Source organism: Pseudophryne corroboree, chromosome 7, assembly GCF_028390025.1.
Source record: "Pseudophryne corroboree isolate aPseCor3 chromosome 7, aPseCor3.hap2, whole genome shotgun sequence".
Taxonomy (NCBI): Eukaryota; Metazoa; Chordata; class Amphibia; order Anura; family Myobatrachidae; genus Pseudophryne; species Pseudophryne corroboree.
In genome coordinates this window covers 192,277,654-192,296,267 of record NC_086450.1, presented here as the reverse complement: position 1 = coordinate 192,296,267, position 18,614 = coordinate 192,277,654, and the positions used below count along the sequence as shown (strand labels likewise).

At 46.0% G+C, this 18,614-nt stretch overlaps 1 long non-coding RNA gene across 1 annotated transcript; it reads left to right on the top strand.

The window, feature by feature from the left end:
• The first annotated feature begins 11,212 nt into the window (after positions 1-11,212).
• Positions 11,213-18,013, top strand: LOC134944943 (uncharacterized). Its single transcript, XR_010181993.1, has 2 exons — positions 11,213-12,067; positions 15,535-18,013. It is a non-coding gene; the product is annotated as an uncharacterized LOC134944943 (long non-coding RNA).
• Positions 18,014-18,614: the final 601 nt, after the last annotated feature.

Below are 18,614 nucleotides of genomic sequence, written 5' to 3'. Positions count from 1 at the left end.
GCAATGAGGTAGCTGTGTGAGTAAGCTAAGCGACCCTAGTGGCCGACACAAACACCTGGCCCATCTAGGAGTGTCACTGCAGTGTCACGCAGGATGGCTCTTCCAAAAAACACTCCCCAAACAGCACATGACGCAAAGAAAAAAAGAGGCGCAATGAGGTAGCTGTGTGAGTAAGCTAAGCGACCCTAGTGGCCGACACAAACACCTGGCCCATCTAGGAGTGGCACTGCAGTGTCACGCAGGATGGCCCTTCCAAAAAACACTCCCCAAACAGCACATGACGCAAAGAAAAAAAGAGGCGCAATGAGGTAGCTGTGTGAGTAAGCTAAGCGACCCTAGTGGCCGACACAAACACCTGGCCCATCTAGGAGTGGCACTGCAGTGTCATGCAGGATGGCCCTTCCAAAAAAAACACTCCCCAAACAGCACATGACGCAAAGAAAAAAAGAGGCGCAATGAGGTAGCTGTGTGAGTAAGCTAAGCGACCCTAGTGGCCGACACAAACACCTGGCCCATCTAGGAGTGGCACTGCAGTGTCACGCAGGATGGCCCTTCCAAAAAAAACACTCCCCAAACAGCACATGACGCAAAGAAAAAAAGAGGCGCAATGAGGTAGCTGTGTGAGTAAGCTAAGCGACCCTAGTGGCCGACACAAACACCTGGCCCATCTAGGAGTGGCACTGCAGTGTCACGCAGGATGGCCCTTCCAAAAAACACTCCCCAAACAGCACATGACGCAAAGAAAAAAAGAGGCGCAATGAGGTAGCTGTGTGAGTAAGCTAAGCGACCCTAGTGGCCGACACAAACACCTGGCCCATCTAGGAGTGGCACTGCAGTGTCACGCAGGATGGCCCTTCCAAAAAACACTCCCCAAACAGCACATGACGCAAAGAAAAAAAGAGGCGCAATGAGGTAGCTGTGTGAGTAAGCTAAGCGACCCTAGTGGCCGACACAAACACCTGGCCCATCTAGGAGTGGCACTGCAGTGTCACGCAGGATGGCCCTTCCAAAAAACACTCCCCAAACAGCACATGACGCAAAGAAAAAAAGAGGCGCAATGAGGTAGCTGTGTGAGTAAGCTAAGCGACCCTAGTGGCCGACACAAACACCTGGCCCATCTAGGAGTGGCACTGCAGTGTCACGCAGGATGGCCCTTCCAAAAAAATACTCCCCAAACAGCACATGACGCAAAGAAAAATTAAAGAAAAAAGAGGTGCAAGATGGAATTGTCCTTGGGCCCTCCCACCCACCCTTATGTTGTATAAACAGGACATGCACACTTTAACCAACCCATCATTTCAGTGACAGGGTCTGCCACACGACTGTGACTGAAATGACGGGTTGGTTTGGACCCCCACCAAAAAAGAAGCAATTAATCTCTCCTTGCACAAACTGGCTCTACAGAGGCAAGATGTCCACCTCATCATCATCCTCCGATATATCACCGTGTACATCCCCCTCCTCACAGATTATCAATTCGTCCCCACTGGAATCCACCATCTCAGCTCCCTGTGTACTACTTTGTGGAGGCAATTGCTGCTGGTCAATGTCTCCACGGAGGAATTGATTATAATTAATTTTAATGAACATCATCTTCTCCACATATTCTGGAAGTAACCTCGTACGCCGATTGCTGACAAGGTGAGCGGCGGCACTAAACACTCTTTCGGAGTACACACTTGTGGGAGGGCAACTTAGGTAGAATAAAGCCAGTTTGTGCAAGGGCCTCCAAATTGCCTCTTTTTCCTGCCAGTATAAGTACGGACTGTCTGACGTGCCTACTTGGATGCGGTCACTCATATAATCCTCCACCATTCTTTCAATGGGGAGAGAATCATATGCAGTGACAATAGACGACATGTCCGTAATCGTTGGCAGGTCCTTCAGTCCGGACCAGATGTCAGCATCAGCAGTCGCTCCAGACTGCCCTGCATCACCGCCAGCGGGTGGGCTCGGAACTCTGAGCCTTTTCCTCGCACCCCCAGTTGCGGGAGAATGTGAAGGAGGAGATGTTGACAGGTCGCGTTCCGCTTGACTTGACAATTTTCTCACCAGCAGGTCTTTGAACCCCAGCAGACTTGTGTCTGCCGGAAAGAGAGATCCAAGGTAGGTTTTAAATCTAGGATCGAGCACGGTGGCCAAAATGTAGTGATCTGATTTCAACAGATTGACCACCCGTGAATCCTTGTTAAGCAAATTAAGGGCTCCATCCACAAGTCCCACATGCCTAGCGGAATCGCTCCGTGTTAGCTCCTCCTTCAATGTCTCCAGCTTCTTCTGCAAAATTGGAATTAACAAGTAAAACCTTTGGCGCTCGCAGTGAGTGGTCTTTCTTATAGCAGCTAATATAGCAGGGTTAGTTAGACCCTATAACTGAGAACAATAAACAAGAAAAAGCGCTGGGAAACTGGATAAGAAATTTCTGACAAATTTAATAAAGAATATAAATTATTCACTGTTGCAACAGAAAATTAAAGAATTCATTAGAATCAATTAAAAATAGGGCTTAATATAGCACTGCAAGAATTTAAAAAGTCCCATATACTTTATATGGTGTGTATACTTTGCTGGTACTCAAATGAAACAGTTCATCCCAAAATGCTTTTTTGCCACAGTCCAGGAACAATATTGCGAATGGAAAAGAAGATACTGCAGTTAGTGACCTTACATAGCTGGGTTCAAGGCGCTGCTTGGTCCAGTGATTTTGCTCAGGTCCAATGATGCAGTGGTCCAAATCGCTGAGGCAAAGAGTTCCTTTATCCGACTTCTAGGCGTTTGTATGGGGATGTATGGTCAGAGTCCAGCTGCTGCACCGACGCGTTTCGCTGTTTTACACAGCTTTCTCACCTTGAGAAAGCTGTGTAAAACAGCGAAACGCGTCGGTGCAGCAGCTGGACTCTGACCATACATCCCCATACAAACGCCTAGAAGTCGGATAAAGGAACTCTTTGCCTCAGCGATTTGGACCACTGCATCATTGGACCTGAGCAAAATCACTGGACCAAGCAGCGCCTTGAACCCAGCTATGTAAGGTCACTAACTGCAGTATCTTCTTTTCCATTCGCAATATTGTTCCTGGACTGTGGCAAAAAAGCATTTTGGGATGAACTGTTTCATTTGAGTACCAGCAAAGTATACACACCATATAAAGTATATGGGACTTTTTAAATTCTTGCAGTGCTATATTAAGCCCTATTTTTAATTGATTCTAATGAATTCTTTAATTTTCTGTTGCAACAGTGAATAATTTATATTCTTTATTAAATTTGTCAGAAATTTCTTATCCAGTTTCCCAGCGCTTTTTCTTGTTTATTGTTCTTCTGCAAAAGCCTGATGAGGGGAATGACCTGACTCAGGCTGGCAGTGTCTGAACTGACTTCACGTGTGGCAAGTTCAAAGGGCAGCAGAACCTTGCACAACGTTGAAATCATTCTCCACTGCGCTTGAGACAGGTGCATTCCACCTCCTATATCGTGCTCAATTGTATAGGCTTGAATGGCCTTTTGCTGCTCCTCCAACCTCTAAAGCATATATAGGGTTGAATTCCACCTCGTTACCACTTCTTGCTTCAGATGATGGCAGGGCAGGTTCAGGCGTTTTTGGTGATGCTCCAGTCTTCTGTACGTGGTGCCTGTACGCCGAAAGTGTCCCGCAATTCTTCTGGCCACCGACAGCATCTCTTGCACGCCCCTCTCGTTTTTTAAAAAATTCTGCACCACCAAATTCAAGGTATGTGCAAAACATGGGACGTGCTGGAATTTGCCCATATTTAATGCACACACAATATTGCTGGCGTTGTCCGATGCCACAAATCCACAGGAGAGTCCAATTGGGGTAAGCCATTCCGCAATGATCTTCCTCAGTTGCCGTAAGAGGTTTTCAGCTGTGTGCGTATTCTGGAAACCGGTGATACAAAGCGTAGCCTGCCTAGGAAAGAGTTGGCGTTTGCGAGATGCTGCTACTGGTGCCGCCGCTGCTGTTCTTGCGGCGGGAGTCCATACATCTACCCAGTGGGCTGTCACAGTCATATAGTCCTGACCCTGCCCTGCTCCACTTGTCCACATGTCCGTGGTTAAGTGGACATTGGGTACAACTGCATTTTTTAGGACACTGGTGAGTCTTTTTCTGACGTCCGTGTACATTCTCGGTATCGCCTGCCTAGAGAAGTGGAACCTAGATGGTATTTGGTAACGGGGGCACACTACCTCAAGAAATTGTCTAGTTCCCTGTGAACTAACGGCGGATACCGGACGCACGTCTAACACCAACATAGTTGTCAAGGCCTCAGTTATCCGCTTTGCAACAGGATGACTGCTGTGATATTTCATCTTCCTCGCAAAGGACTGTTGGACAGTCAATTGCTTACTGGAAGTAGTACAAGTGGTCTTCCGACTTCCCCTCTGGGATGACCATCGACTCCCAGCAGCAACAACAGCAGCGCCAGCAGCAGTAGGCGTTACACGCAAGGATGCATCGGAGGAGTCCCAGGCAGGAGAGGACTCGTCAGAATTGCCAGTGACATGGCCTGCAGGACTATTGGCATTCCTGGGGAAGGAATATGTCAATGGCCATATTCCTCCCACGGACAACAGGTGTCTCCCCGGGTGCCTGACTTAAACAAACCACCTCACCATCAGAATCCTCCTTGTCAATTTCCTCCCCAGCGCCAGCAACACCCATATCCTCCTCGTCCTGGTGTACTTCAACACTGACGTCTTCAATCTGACTATCAGGAACTGGACTGCGGGTGCTCCTTCCAGCACTTGCAGGGGGCGTGCAAATGGTGGAAGGCGCATGCTCTTCACGTCCAGTGTTGGGAAGGTCAGGCATCGCAACCGACACAATTGGACTCTCCTTGTGGATTTGTGATTTCGAAGAACGCACAGTTCTTTGCTGTGCTTTTGCCAGCTTGAGTCTTTTCATTTTTCTAGCGAGAGGCTGAGTGCTTCCATCCTCATGTGAAGCTGAACCACTAGCCATGAACATAGGCCAGGGCCTCAGCCGTTCCTTGCCACTCCGTGTGGTAAATGGCATATTGGCAAGTTTACGCTTCTCCGACGACGATTTTATTTTAGATTTTTGAGTCCTTTTTTTACTGATATTTTGTGTTTTGGATTTTACATGCTCTGTACTATGACATTGGGCATCGGCCTTGGCAGACGACGTTGCTGGCATTTCATCGTCTCGGCCATGACTAGTGGCAGCAACTTCAGCACGAGGTGGAAGTGGATCTTGATCTTTCCCTATTTTTGGAACCTCAACATTTTTGTTCTCCATATTTTAATAGGCACAACTAAAAGGCACCTCAGGTAAACAATGGAGATGGATGGATACTAGTATACTTATGGATGACGAGCGACTGCCGACACAGAGGTAGCTACAGCCGTGGACTACCGTACTGTGTCTGCTGCTAACATAGACTGGATGATAATGAGATAAAATTAAAATATATATATATATATCACACTAGTACTGCAGCCGGACAGGTATATATTATGTAATGACGGACCTGCTGGACACTGTCTGTCAGCACTGCAGACTCCTAAAGTAAGCTACTAGTATCAAGAAGATAGAAAAAAAAACCACGGGTAGGTGGTATACAATTATGGATGGACCAGCGACTGCCGACACAGAGGTAGCTACAGCCGTGGACTACCGTACTGTGTCTGCTGCTAATATAGACTGGATGATAATGAGATAAAATTAAAATATATATATATATATCACACTAGTACTGCAGCCGGACAGGTATATATTATGTAATGACGGACCTGCTGGACACTGTCTGTCAGCACTGCAGACTCCTAAAGTAAGCTACTAGTATCAAGAAGATAGAAAAAAAAAACACGGGTAGGTGGTATACAATTATGGATGGACCAGCGACTGCCGACACAGAGGTAGCTACAGCCGTGGACTACCGTACTGTGTCTGCTGCTAATATAGACTGGATGATAATGAGATAAAATTAAAATATATATATATATCACACTAGTACTGCAGCCGGACAGGTATATATTATGTAATGACGGACCTGCTGGACACTGTCTGTCAGCACTGCAGACTCCTAAAGTAAGCTACTAGTATCAAGAAGATAGAAAAAAAAACACGGGTAGGTGGTATACAATTATGGATGGACCAGCGACTGCCGACACAGAGGTAGCTACAGCCGTGGACTACCGTACTGTGTCTGCTGCTAATATAGACTGGATGATAATGAGATAAAATTAAAATATATATATATATCACACTAGTACTGCAGCCGGACAGGTATATATTATGTAATGACGGACCTGCTGGACACTGTCTGTCAGCATTGCAGACTCCTAAAGTAAGCTACCAGTATCAAGAAGATAGAAAAAAAAACCACGGGTAGGTGGTATACAATTATGGATGGACCAGCGACTGCCGACACAGAGGTAGCTACAGCCGTGGACTACCGTACTGTGTCTGCTGCTAATATAGACTGGATGATAATGAGATAAAATTAAAATATATATATATATATCACACTAGTACTGCAGCCGGACAGGTATATATTATGTAATGACGGACCTGCTGGACACTGTCTGTCAGCACTGCAGACTCCTAAAGTAAGCTACTAGTATCAAGAAGATAGAAAAAGAAACCACGGGTAGGTGGTATACAATTATGGATGGACCAGCGACTGCCGACACAGAGGTTGCTACAGCCGTGGACTACCGTACTGTGTCTGCTGCTAATATAGACTGGATGATAATGAGATAAAATTAAAATATATATATATATCACACTAGTACTGCAGCCGGACAGGTATATATTATGTAATGACGGACCTGCTGGACACTGTCTGAAGAATGCGTTTATAAAAACACCACACGACGAGTGTTTAACTTTTTCAGGCAGACAATCAATATACTGGTGGTCAGCAGACAATCACAATACTGGTGGTCAGTGGTCACTGGTCAGTCACACTGGCAGTGGCACTCTGGCAGCAAAAGTGTGCACTGTACTTAAATGTACTCCTGCTATAACTGCTCCCCAGTCTCCCCCACAATTAAGCTGTCTGAGCACTCAGCAGTCAGATAATGATATACAGTATATGATGCAGCACACTGGGCTGAGCACAGATATGGTATTTGTGACTGTGTCACACTGTGTATCGTTTTTTTTCAGGCAGAGAACGGATTAATTAAACTGGTGGCACTGGTCACTGGTCACACTATCAGCAGCAAGAAGTAGTACTCCTCCTATATGCTCCCCAAAATTTGTGTCTCTCGTACTCTAGTCACTCTAAACGGAGAGGACGCCAGCCACGTCCTCTCCCTATCAATCTCAATGCACGTGTGAAAATGGCGCGGCTCCTTATATAGAATCCGAGTCTCGCGATAGAATCCGAGCCTCGCGAGAATCCGACAGCGGGATGATGACGTTCGGGCGCGCTCGGGTTAACCGAGCAAGGCGGGAAGATCCGAGTCGCTCGGACCCGTGTAAAAAAACCTGAAGTTCGGGCGGGTTCGGATTCCGAGGAACCGAACCCGCTCATCTCTACTTTCTGACTGAATGTATAACAGCACCAGGATGTCTAAAGTCCGGGGCTGCCCAATAACTCTGAAATTGCTGCTGGGCACAGGCAGCCTGATGTATCCACAGGTACTTACAGTTTGTCTAGATAAATAAATATAACTCTACTACGGGGGTAATTGCTTCTAAATACGGCTATTCTGTTACTACTATACATTACGACTATGTCACTAGCCCCCCCTATTTTTATTCATAGGTATACATTCCACTGTATTTGTTCGTTCAGTCCATTTGGGGTCAAAGTGTCCAATTCATGGATCCACTTGGTCTCCTTTTGTGACAAGATCTTCGCTCTGTGCTCCCCTCTAATCATTCTAGGCACGTGATCAATAATGGTATATTTGACTGGGCATTCTTAAAAGAAAGATTAGGTACTACATCTGGTGTGCACTGGCTCCTCCCTCTATGCCCCTCCTCCAGACCCCAGTTAGAATCTGTGCCCGGCCAGAGCTGGATGCACCTAGTGGGCTCTCCTGAGCTTACTAGAAAAGAAAGTATTTGTTAGGTTTTTTATTTTCAGTGAGATCTGCTAGCAACAGACTCACTGCTACGAGGGACTGAGGGGAGAGAAGCAAACCTACCTGCTTGCAGCTAGCTTGTGCTTCTAAGGCTACTGGACACTATTAGCTCCAGAGGGATCGAACACAGGGCCCGACCTCGATCGTCCGTTCCCGGAGCTGCGCCGCCGTCCCCCTTGCAGAGCCAGAAGACGGAAGAACCCGGAGAAAATCGGCGGCTGAAGACTCCGGTCTTCAATAAGGTAGCGCACAGCACTGCAGCTGTGCGCCATTGCTCCCACAGCACACCACACGCTCCGGTCACTGGTGGGTGCAGGGCGCTGGGGGGGGGGCGCCCTGGGCTGCAATATGTATACCTTTTTGGCAAAATGCACATAATACAGTTATAAACTGTATATGTGCCTAATCCCGCGCCATAAATATTATTAAAAAAGCGGGAGAAGCCCGCCGCTGAAGGGGCGGGGCTATCTTCCTCAGCACAGCCAGCGCCATTTTCTCTTCACAGCTCCGCTGGAAGGACGCTCCCCAGGCTCTCCCCTGCAGTATACACTACGAGAAGGGTAAAAAAGAGAGGGGAGGCACATCAGAGCCGGATTAAGGGGGGGGCCCAGGGGGTCAGTACCCCGGGCCCCCCTGTCATAAGGGGCCCCCAGCCAAAGCTGCGCTGCCCCGCTCTGGTGCTGCTGTCCCCTCTCCAGCCTCCGCCACCAGCAGCAGCTCTCCTGGCTGCAGTGGAGGCTGGAGATTGCTGCCTGTATCAATCCCTGATCCGATTCCGAGCTGCCCATTAGGAGGGGGAGGTAGCCACACGCACAGCCGCGAGCGGGACATAACACACCCGCTGGCAGCGCGGAAACCTCCCTCCCTTGCAGCCGGTAGTCTTCTCCCCACTGCAGCGTGGGGTCTTTGTGCGGGGGTATGCTGCGATTCGGGGGTCGGAGCAGAGGGGACGGAGGTAATATAAGATAATTGTTATAGAATCATGTCATATTGGCTCCGCCCCCTCCCCGCCGACCCGCGAATCACGGCATTTTCGCCGTGGGGGCGGGTTCTAATAGTGAACTGTGCCCCTGGCTCCCAGCAATATGTCCTGGCTGCGGCATCCTCACCCTTTTCCTCAGGGCAGGCTTTAATGTAAGTGTACGTGTACGCACAGTTTGTGTTCTAGGTGTGTATGTGTTCTATATGTGTATACTGTATATATGTGTATATGTTCTATTCGTGTATATGTATGTGTGTATGTGTTTTGTGTGTATGTATTTGTGTGTATGGGGGTGCATGAGTTCTATGTAATGTGTGTGTGTGTGTGTGTGTACACACACACACACACACACACACACACACACACACACACACACACACACACACACGTGTGTGCTTCAAAGGAAACCCCCCTTCCGAATCCTGCTTTCCCCCCTGCGGGAGGTGGTTGCTGGTGGGTGGGCCCCCTATCTTGTGTGCCCTGGGCCCCCCAAGGGCTTAATCCGGCCCTGGGGCACATAAATTTAGGCGCAAAAGGTGATATAAGCAGCTATTGGGGGAAAATTCACTTTCTGTTAGTGTAAATCCCTCTGTTATATAGCGCTCTGGTGTGTGCTGGCATACTCCCTCTCTGTCTCCCCAAAGGACTTTGTGGGGTCCTGTCCTCAGTCAGAGCATTCCCTGTGTGTATGTGCGGTGTGTCGGTACGGCTGTGTCGACATGTTTGAGGAGGACGCTTACGTGGAGGCGGAGCAGGTGCCGATAAGTGTGATGTCGCCCCCTGCGGGGCCGACACCAGAGTGGATGGATATGTGGAAGGTATTAACCGACAGTGTCAACTCCTTGCATAAAAGGTTCGATGACGCAGCTTTGGGACAGCCGGCATCTCAGCCCGCGCCTGCCCAGACATCTCAGAGGCCATCAGGGGCTCAAAAACGCCCGCTACCTCAGATGGCAGACACAGATGTCGACACGGAGTCTGACTCCAGTGTAGACGAGGATGAGACAATTGTACAGTCCACAAGGGCCATCCGATGCATGATTACGGCAATGAAAAATGTGTTGCACATTTCTGACATTAACCCGGTTACCACTAAAAAGGGTATTATGTTTGGGGAGAAAAAGCAGCCAGTGACTTTTCCCACATCTGATGAGTTAAATGAATTGTGTGAAGAAGCGTGGTGTTCCCCAGATAAGAAATTAGTGATTTCTAAGAGGTTACTGATGGCGTACCCTTTCCCGCCAACGGACAGGCTACGTTGGGAAACATCCCCTAGGGTGGACAAGGCGCTCACACGCTTATCAAAAAAGGTGGCACTGCCGTCTCAGGATACGGCCGCCTTAAAGGAGCCTGCAGATAGAAAGCAGGAGGCTATCCTGAAGTCTGTATATACACACTCAGGTACTATACTGCGACCTGCAATTGCTTCGGCATGGATGTGTAGTGCTGCAGCTGCTTGGTCTGATTCCCTGTCAGATAACATTGATTCCCTTGACAGGGATACTATTTTGCTAACCATAGAGCATATTAAAGACGTCGTCTTATATATGAGGGAAGCACAGAGGGACATTTGCCGGCTGGCATCTAGAATTAATGCAATGTCCATTTCTGTCAGGAGAGTATTATGGACTCGGCAGTGGACAGGTGATGCTGATTCTAAAAGGCACATGGAGGTTTTGCCTTATAAGGGTGAGGAATTGTTTGGGGACGGTCTCTCGGACCTCGTATCCACAGCAATAGCTGGGAAGTCGACTTTTTTACCTCAGGTTCCCTCACAGCCTAAGAAAGCACCGTATTATCAAGTACAGTCCTTTCGGCCTCAGAAAGGCAAGCGGGTCAGAGGCGCGTCCTTTCTGCCCAGAGGCAGGGGTAGAGGGAAAAAGCTGCACCAGACAGCCAGTTCCCAGGAACAAAAATCCTCCCCTGCTTCTTCTAAGTCCACCGCATGACGCTGGGGCTCCACAGATGGAGCCAGGTGCGGTGGGGGCGCGTCTCCGGAACTTCAGCGACCAGTGGGTTCGCTCACAGGTGGATCTCTGGGTTCTACAAGTGGTATCTCAGGGATACAAGCTGGAGTTCGAGGCGTCTCCCCCTCGCCGTTACCTCAAATCAGCCTTGCCAGCTGCTCCCAAGGAAAGGGAGGTAGTTGAAGGGTTACCTCTTCTGTCTTTGTACATATTACTTTTTATATGATCAGTTTCCTTATAATAATTACAGTGTTAAAGTGAATATTTCTATTTCCCTAGTGAAGGGTTAAAACATGCTTTATGAACTCTTATGTGTTTGCAATGGATGCTGCTGCCCTGTGTTAGATGCCTTTGTCTCTCATACAGATACCAGGCTTGTGTGGGTCTGGCATCCAAGGTCAGCTCTCTACTAGATGAAACCTGCTTTTTCTACTTCTGTGTGTTACTAAAAGATCCTTTGTTAAGTTTCGCCTGATGCAACATATATAACATCTGCCTGGCAACTGCTATATCCAATTATGTTATGTCAAGTATTAACCACCCCTACGTACCCCACCCAGGAACCTACCCCTAAGCCAATGAGCCCTTTTACACTTGTCAGTTCCACCCATATGCATTGTCTTATATACTCTTGTTAACTTTATAATAAACAGTGTGAATTTTAACTGCTTGTGTGTGCATGTACCTTGTGGTTAAAAGTTTACACTCCAGACGTCTGTAAGGCCATCACATCGAGGGTTAAAGAAAATAAGGTCAAATCCTTTCAGCTGGGGGTTATGTCCGGGATTCAGTGATCGTCCCCGAATAATAAAGATAGAAGATTTATTGTCTGTCTTTGCTATGCGGGATTGCGGTCATACACTGAAGCTGAATCCGTGTCAGTGTTCCGGGAACACGTGACAAGGTAATATTTAAGTCCGGGACTTAATATTACGAAGTTTTTAAAACAGGTATCAGGGATACCATAGAATCTTTAATGTCTGGGACTTAAAGATACGTCTGAGAAGGGACCAGGGGTCCGAGCGCACTTCTCCAAAGACGTTAGTATCTGGGATACTTAAAAATAGACCTGGGAGTCTATACGTAACGTAGAGAATACCCCGATTTGATCGCCTATATATTTTTGTATGTTTGTAGTGAGATAAGTTCTTATATTTGGTCCAGACGGCTGGTAAGTTTTCGTCTGCCAGATATCTTTACTCAAACACTTTTCTTGCTTCCTGTCTAAAACGCTGTATTTTTTCTGACATCTTGTACGAAGGTAAGCGTACCCGTCAAAAGATTTCATGTTCTCATTATACAGATAATATTGTGATATTGTCAACGACTAATTAACTGGTGTTAGCTAATGCATGCATAGAAAGTTTTTGTAAATTGCATTTTTTTTGTTGTGAAATTTCATAGAAAGTCTTTTTGTTGTGAAATTGCATAGAAGGTTTTTTTTGTAAACTGCATTTTTGTTGTGATATTGCATAGACAGTTGTTGTGGGTTGTTGTGGAAATTGCGTAGAAAGCTGGTGTAGATTGCATTTTTACTATGGGAGGGACCTATGTATAAGTAGAGTGTCGTATATTTTAGATAATTTTCTTTTAAAAAGTTGTACTGTTGATTTATATTACTGTCTGACAATGGGCTCTAGTCAGAGTAAAAAAAACTGCATATCCCCCGCCCCTCCCTGGTGAGACATGCAGGATGTATGTTGCCCGTAACTCTACCTCAGAGTATTATTTAGTTAACCCATGGGTGGATAATTTAGCGGGATGGACAGAGAAAGCAGGACGGGACCCATTCCTACGGGAAGGCAGTAATTACCTTTTCTATATGGAGATTTAAGAAAAAATGTCAGTTTCCAATAGCACAGAAGCGAAGCTGCAGAGGAATTGTAAGTCTTTGAAATCCCTCTCGCCCCCCCCCCCCCTTTTGCATTCCAATGTATCCTGCGCTCAGAGACACAAATCTCTTGGCAGCAGTAACCCTTTCACACTAAATGGGATCGCTTCCAACTTCACTGCTGGAGGGTGCGTCCACTAGCTCTATCCCTAACGCATCAATAACCCAGAGTTTAGATAATAGTAAAACACTGTCCCAAGCCCACTATTACCCTCGATGGCTGTATATCTTATTTACGCAAAACTTGCAAAGGACGCAGCTATACACATATGAAGGAAGTTTTTTTTTTTTGCCTGTGTTTTTTTGCCTGTCGCTGTAGCTTGTAAAAAGAAACCTGCGCCCACTCATAACTATCAGAGCTCCAGACGCTTTGACAGACAGAACCAACCCCGCAGTCAGGGAACATTCCAAAGACCCCGCGCACTGACGGGGCCCGGAGGAGGGTATCCCAGCCTTTATTCAACTCTCCCGTCATAGTGAGATTCACCTCTGCTGCCACTTATTATAAATGGAAGTAAAATTCCCTTTTTAGTGGACAGCGGTGCAGCAGCCAGTGTTTTGTGTTCTGACTTATGCAATACCCCCTCTCACCAGAAAAGATAGAAGGTCTCCGCCCCATGATACAGCAATTCTTACAACAGGGTATTCTCAGACATGGTGTATCACCATACTGTACTCCTGTGAACCCTGTTGCCAAAGCTGATGGTAGTTTGGGATTTGTACAGGATCTCAGAGCGATCAATCAGTTAATTGTCCCAGTTGCACCAATTGTTCCAGATGTAAACTCACTCATTTCTGCAATCCCTGCAGATGCTGTGTTCTTCTCTGAAATTGATTTGAAGAATGCCTTTTTTTTCAGCATATCTGTAGATTCACAGACACAATTACTTTTTGCCTTTTCTTTTGAGGGTAAACAACTTACCTGGTGCAGATTATTGACGCACCTGTTGTCTCCAGGCCACATTGAGGCCCTGGCAACCTCACCATGGTTCAGTCCTGCTACAGTATGCAGATGATCTGCTGCTCTGTGGTAAAACTGAGGAGGCCTGCCGGGAGGATGGTGTTTCATTACTAAACTGGCTTTGTGAATGTGGACACAAGGTGTCCAAAATAAAAATGCAATGGTGTAAAAAGCATGTTGATTACTTAGGTTTTGTGCTCACTCAGGGAGAGAGAAAAGTCAGTCCACAATGCATACAGTCTGTATTGGGCCTGGTCACCCCAACTACCCAGAAGGAACTACTGTCCTTCCTGGGTATGGTAAATTACTGCAGACAGTGGATATCTGATTGCTCTTATTGTGATAACATTTTGAGACAAGCCACACTGAAGGACAAACCTAAAACTGTACAATGGTCACAAGAAATGTTAACTGCATATGAAAGTTTAAAATGTATGTTGATGAAAAGTCCGGCACTTGGCCTCCCCAGTTATGTACTACCTTTCCATCTATATGCAAGGGACAATTGTAAAACCATGGCGGGGGTGCTCACACAGTTTCATGGAGGGAAGTTGCGCCCCGTGGCATTTTTTTTTCCAAAGTCATGCCAGTGTCTGTACAAGGTATGCCTGCCTGCCTCAGGGCTTTGGCAGCCTGTGCAATGGTTGCAGAAATGGCCACTACCCTCACTTTAGGCCACATCACAGTACTCCACACCACACATGATGTCCTGGCAATACTTAAAGGCTTACACACAGCACATGTCAGCACAACGCCTTAGTGGATATGAAGTACTCCTTTTGAGTAACCCTACCCTTACCATTAAGTACACTGCTGGTTCTTCTGGCCCTGCACCCATTCTCAATGCCCTTTTAGGCTTGAAAGGTCCCGAGGATGAACCACCCGACCTACATGACTGTGCTGCTTCCATTGAAGCTGAAACTTCTCCCAGACTTGACATGTCTCCCGTTCCCATACCAGGCGCAGACATTGTTTTTGTTGACGGCTCCTGTAGTAGGCCCAATGACAATACATACCAGGCTGGCTATGCCATTGTCACCCTCCCTGATACTGTGTTGGAAACCCTACCAATACCTTATCAGTCCGCGCAAGCTGCAGAACTCATTGCACTCACTAGAGCATGTCCCTCCCTTGACAACGTCCATCTGCTCACTCAACTTCAAGCTGCTGCGACTAATACTGATCTCTCCGACTGGACTTACCCAATTCTGCAGAAAAAATCCTAAATCAGGATTAATCTGCAAAGAGGGGAAACCCTGTATACCCCAGTCCAGTGCCCCTTTGCTCGTTGCCCAGTGCCGTGGTGTTGGTCACCGTGGTGAAGCCACAACACTCCTCCTACTAACCAGTGATTTTTATGTTACTAATGCCAAATCACTTGTGGACCAGTATGTTAGCAGATGCATCACTTGCCTCAGGAACAACCCTAATAAAGCTAAACACCAGCATCTTGAATACCCCACAGAAAACTCTAGGTTACTCCCCATTTAAAATACTAATGGGCAGGCCTTTTCCCACACCCTGGGCTAAGAAACCACTAGTAATACAGGAAGGAGATCTAGAACTCATCAGAGAAGAGTATGTCAGGTCCCTGATAACAAAACTGAATGAAATTGAACATGAGGTTGTTTGTAAAAACCCTTTTGAATCCACAGGAACCTACACACCCCTTTAAAGTCGGAGACAGAGTCGTGGTGAAGGTGCTCCCCAGGAACAAGAGCCCAGGAGACTTCACCTATGGTCCAGAGACAGAGGTCGTAGCAGTTACCCGGACAGCAGTCCTGACAGAGGAAAGTCCTACCTGGACCCATGCATCCCGAGTAAAAAAAGGGTTCCTAGACCAGACCTAGAGAGGGAAGCAAGTGATTCCAGTGAGGTACGAACCGGGGCAGACAGCCCTGACCTCCCACCTAGCGAAGAAAGAAGAACAGAAGAAGATGAGGAACCTGTCCCCTATCTTTATCCTGGGGACTACCTTGATAGCCCTACTGGCCCTCACTCACCACACAATATGTGAGGTTGATATTACACAGACTAATGGGATCCCCACCTTGTGGTACAATTCCTCCAATACACACGTAGCCACATATATCCTTGACTATTTTATGTTCCCCAAAATTGCTGATGACAAATATTATATACAACAAAGGAGGAGATCAGGAATGTCTGAGACAGTATATATTTGTGTTACTGACGAATGGTACTATGACAATAGATATTATGGATCTAATTGTAATTCCTGGGAAGCTGTGGGGTGGAATACAGGAGTAGATTGGAAATATGGCCCATCGTTTGCAAAGAATAGATGGAGCAAATATGGAGTACCCCTACTTTCTAGACTATCCATTCATAAGATGGATGAAGGCCCAAATTCATACAGGTTTAGACTAAACATAGTGAACCCTAGCAGAAGCGACAATGAGACTTATGTACTTGGTATATGGTGGCAAGCAGGGTATTATAGTGCAAGGCAAATGTTTTATTTATGGGATATGTATAAAAACCCAAAATACCAGCCTAAAATTGCTCCCCAAAACAAACCTTTAAAGCCCCATATTGCCACTTTTAAAGATATGGTGGCTATTACTAACCCTACCTTTGAAGACACCCTAGCTATTGAAACTGGTTTCTCTGACATTAATTTTTGGTTGGAATGGATGAAGTATAGTGCTAACAAACACAATAAAAGCAACTGTTATGTCTGTGGCAAATCTAGGCCCCACCTAGGTACAGTGCCCCTTAATATACCCCTAGAACAAGAAAATTGTTTTTTTCAGCCTTTTTAATGACACCAAAACAAATGACAGTCAGTGCGAAATGTGGAAAAGGGAATATCCCATATTGTCAAAAAATCCCAACCCAGGAAGCACCATAACCATATATCCTGGAAACTATACCTGTTATACATCTAACATCACCCCAGGGAGAAATTTAAAAACCTTCCCACCAGGGTATTGTGCAAATAAAAGAACAACTGTTTTAGTCAACCAAACTAGATCATTAGGCGACATTTATTACATATGTGGGAAACTGTAAATAAAAACGTAGCCTGGATTAATTATATATATTATAATCAACAAAGATTTGTTAATGATACCAAAGATGCTCTTAAAGGTATAGCTGAACAGCTAGAAGCCACTTCCCAAATGACATTCCAAAATAGAATGGCCCTTGACATGATCCTAGCAGAAAAAGGCGGTACATGTGTTTACATTAGTAAGGTGGAAGGCTGTTGTACATATATTCCTGACAACACTGGTCCCAATGGTAAGGTTACTTTAGCCATAAACAAGTTAGAAACCTTATCCATGGAACTTAAGAAAAATTCAGGTATTGATAACCCATGGAGCCAATATTTTGGGTGGTTTGAAAATTGGAAACAGGCTCTTGTGCAAATAAGCATATTTAAACTCATAACTTTAATTCTTTTAGGCATTATAGTTTATTGTGTAATTCCCTGTGGAAAGAAACTTACCTCCAAAGGCATTGATAAGGCCCTGATGTATTATGACATAACCACCAGTCCTGTCACCTCCTCTGATAGTAAGGGACCCGACGATTATGTCCAATATCTCAAGAACTGGAGAAACAAGAAAGGAGCCTCACTCAAGAATCATGTCATATAATAATCATGATTCTAAGAGGGGATTGAAGGGTTACCTCTTCTGTCTTTGTACATATTACTTTTTATATGATCAGTTTCCTTATAATAATTACAGTGTTAAAGTGAATATTTCTATTTCCCTAGTGAAGGGTTAAAACATGCTTTATGAACTCTTATGTGTTTGCAATGGATGCTGCTGCCCTGTGTTAGATGCCTTTGTCTCTCATACAGATACCAGGCTTGTGTGGGTCTGGCATCCAAGGTCAGCTCTCTACTAGATGAAACCTGCTTTTTCTACTTCTGTGTGTTACTAAAAGATCCTTTGTTAAGTTTCGCCTGATGCAACATATATAACATCTGCCTGGCAACTGCTATATCCAATTATGTTATGTCAAGTATTAACCACCCCTACGTACCCCACCCAGGAACCTACCCCTAAGCCAATGAGCCCTTTTACACTTGTCAGTTCCACCCATATGCATTGTCTTATATACTCTTGTTAACTTTATAATAAACAGTGTGAATTTTAACTGCTTGTGTGTGCATGTACCTTGTGGTTAAAAGTTTACACTCCAGACGTCTGTAAGGCCATCACATCGAGGGTTAAAGAAAATAAGGTCAAATCCTTTCAGTAGTACTGGTGGCAATTCACAAGCTGTACCTTCAGCAGGTGATAATCAAAGTTCCCCTCCTTCAACAGGGACGGGGGTTACTATTCCACAATGTTTGTGGTACCGAAACCAGACGGTTCGGTGAGACCCATTCTAAATTTGAAATCCTTGAACACTTATATAAGGAAGTTCAAGTTCAAAATGGAATCGCTCAGGGCGGTTATTGCAAGCCTGGAAGAGGGGGATTTTATGGTGTCACTGGACATCAAGGATGCTTACCTACATGTCCCCATTTACCCCCCTCACCAGGAGTACCTCAGGTTTGTGGTACAGGACTGTCATTACCAATTCCAGACGTTGCCGTTTGGTCTGTCCACGGCACCGAGGGTATTTACCAAAGTAATGGCCGAAATTATGATGCTCCTTCGAAAGAACGGAGTTATAATTATCCCATACTTGGACGATCTCCTTATAAAGGCGAGGTCCAAGGAGCAGTTGTTAGTCGGAGTAGCACTATCTC